Here is a 3,010-nt window from a genome sequence, read left to right on the forward strand (position 1 = left end):
CAATAAAACTAAGAGCTTGTTCTTTGAGAAAATAAACAAATTTGACAAACCATTAGCCAGACTCATCCAGAAAAAACTGAGAAGACTCAAATCAATAAAATTCGAAAAGGAAAAAGAGAAATGACAACAGAGGATCATAAGAGACTTGAAGAGGGCAATGGCAACCCACTCCAGTACTGTTGCTTGGAAAATCCCATGGGCAGAGGAGCCTGGTAGGCTTCAGTCCATGGGGTCGCAAAAAGTCGGACACCACTGAGCGACTTCTCTTTCACTTTACACTTTCCTTTTTTTTTGGGAGGGGGGGCGGTTAAAGGTCACTGGGCTTTTTATTGCAGTTAAAGCAGACTCTGACAGGATGGTCCCAGCCTCGCGAGGGGACAGCCCAGTGGTCGTAGGAATACTCGTCGTAGAAGCCCTGTCCGCAGGCCCGGCAGTGGTGCTTCAAGAGCTTGTTGCTGAACTCCTTCCAGTAGCTGTGGCAGTGCAGGATTTTATGGTCCAGGACCCAGTACACCTGCTTGGCCGCATCCTTCACCAGACCTAGTGGTATGTCAGTGGCTGTCACCAAGGCTCCTAAAGTGTTCTGCACGGCCTCACCCACCTTCCAAGTGATCAGCGTCCCACCTTTGTCATCCCCCTGTGCCTCAGTAACATCTAACTGGGAATTCCTGGCTTCATAGCAGTTGTCACACACCCGCACGGGCGCAGGGTCCCAGCCCCGCTTGGGCACCGGCTGGGTCTTGGACAAACAGCCCTCACAGAAGCCCTCCCCACAGGCCCGGCAGTGATGCTTGGTGTCGTTATCTTTAAAGGATGTAGTACATTTGTTGCAGCTCAGGATCTGGGAGTTGGGCCTCCAGTAAGCAGGGGCAATCTGGTCTGTCAGCCAGGACGTCACAGCCTTGGTGGGCCCAGGGCTAAGCTCAGACACCAACTGAGCCATGAAGTTCATCCTGTCCAAGAGGCGCTGGGCAGCTTTGTTGTTGTCCTCAGAAATCCTTCGGTTCCAGGCCACACGTGCACAATCTCTGTCCGCTCCACCGTAGCCACAGGATCTTGGTTCCCAAACCAGTACTGCTAGCTACAATAGACCACGCCACAGTTGGGACATTCAGTCACCTACCCAGACCAGGCATATTTTGCAAGACCCATCCAGGGGGAGTCAGTGGAAGCAGCCATCTTGGGTACCACGCTGACTTCATTGCCTCTCTCGTAGCAGGCCTTTCAGGTGAAAACCTGGTTGTCATACTGGTGGGAATATCTGCAGCAGATCTTGGCTTCATGAGGTACCTCTTCTTTCCTGTGATTCATGCTGTTCTTAAATCCAGCCCCACGGCTGAGACAGGGAGGAGCAGGTGAAGTACTCGTCTGGAAAAAAGGAGCTGTGCGCCATCTGGTCATTGGGGATCTCACCACTGAAGTGGTCACTCAGAGCCTTCAGGGCTTTGAAGATGACGCCCGGGTGCCAGGGAGGATGGGTGGTATTGTTCTCCAGTTGCTTCTCCAGAGCATGCTGAAGCCCAGAAAGTGGGAGGGTTGTGGGTCCTCGTCCCCTTGTAGTGAATGGAACTAAAGGCTTCTGGGAAGCGGCCCAGCTTCCAGAACAGGTCCTGGATGAGCTTCTCTGGCACCTCAGAGGGGTGATCAGAGCCCAGCAGCTGGGTGTGCACAGTCTCATGGAACATAATAACAGCAGGGCCCAAGGTGGACAAGGGGACGTCCAGGCCACAGTGGGCAGTGGTAGCCTTGAGCTCCTTAGTGAAATGTTTCAAATAAGCTTCTGAGGCATCTCCAAGGAACTTGAAGAGGTCATTGTGCAGTTGGTCTGCATGAGTTCGATAGATGACTAGGTCTGAGATGGCCAGGACCTTAAGCAGCAGCCGTATTCTCTGGCTTAGATTCACTGTAGCTCCCAAGAGCCCTTCCATGTCTATCATGGCTACTCTGTGGACTGGGTCATATGCTGCCCACACTCCCACAGTGCAGGACTCCTGGGTAGGGGAGGTTTTGAAAACTTCTCGGCCATAGAAGAAAGTGTGGTTGAGGGTATGAGACTTCCCATCCCCAGTATTTCCAAAAATGGAAACCACTTTTAGATGCTGATCAGGTTTACAGTCCAATTTCCTAATGAAGTCCTCTTCATTCATTACCTGAATTTCTTCATTTTCATCTACTAGGAGGAAACTCACAACCTTCTCAGTCATCTTCTTCCTCTTGGTCTCCTCATCCGTCCCTTCTTCTTCCAGCAACTCCTGGACCTTAGAGACATGGTACACAGTAACGGGGTGCCTCCTTTTGTTACCCCCAGAATGAGTCCTCTTCTGGCACTCCAGGCACAAGCTGATTTTACAGGTCTGGCACCTCACCACTGCCCTCTGCTTCACACCTGGAGAGTGCCCACTGGGGCCCTTTCAGGGGTCATAGTAAGGGACATGGCCAGCTTTGAGTCTGATCCGCTCATGGTTTCTCAGGTGCTCCTGCCAATGGAGTTGCTCCTCACAATGGAAACACTGCAGGCTGCAACACTCATCACACTCTAAGACAGCTTCGTCAGTCCCACTGTAGGTGTAACTTTCCTGGCACAGCAGCCCTGGATCCAGGCCCTTCTCTGCTGGGGAAGTCTGGGCACTCATATTCAGACTGGAAGGAAAGTGCCTACCATGTACCTGGGCTTTCCCCAGGGGAAGTGAAGACAGGTGTTGAGTCTGAAGACTGCACACAACTTCCATAGGGTTCTGAATACCCTAAAAAAAAAAAAAAAAAAGTGTTTTGTTTAAAAAAAAAAAAAACAATTGATGTCCTATTAGAATTCTTCATACACTCACAAATGGTCCAATGTTTAGTTTTCTGCCTCTAAGACTCTTGAATCAGCAGCAACGTTGATTTGGTTTGATAGTTTCATATTCCATAAAGTGCAGGCAAATATGTGGTCAAAATCAACTCGAAAGGGTCTTTTATGGCTATCTGAGAGACATCTGATGGATTTACTGAGGGGGACTCATGGGTGGGC

At 50.4% G+C, this 3,010-nt stretch overlaps 1 pseudogene; it reads right to left on the bottom strand.

The window, feature by feature from the left end:
- Positions 1 to 307: 307 nt before the first annotated feature.
- On the bottom strand, positions 308 to 2,633 carry LOC102280873 (zinc finger FYVE domain-containing protein 1-like; annotated as a pseudogene).
- Between the last annotated feature and the right edge of the window lie 377 nt (positions 2,634 to 3,010).

Source organism: Bos mutus, chromosome 17, assembly GCF_027580195.1.
Source record: "Bos mutus isolate GX-2022 chromosome 17, NWIPB_WYAK_1.1, whole genome shotgun sequence".
NCBI classification, from domain to species: Eukaryota; Metazoa; Chordata; class Mammalia; order Artiodactyla; family Bovidae; genus Bos; species Bos mutus.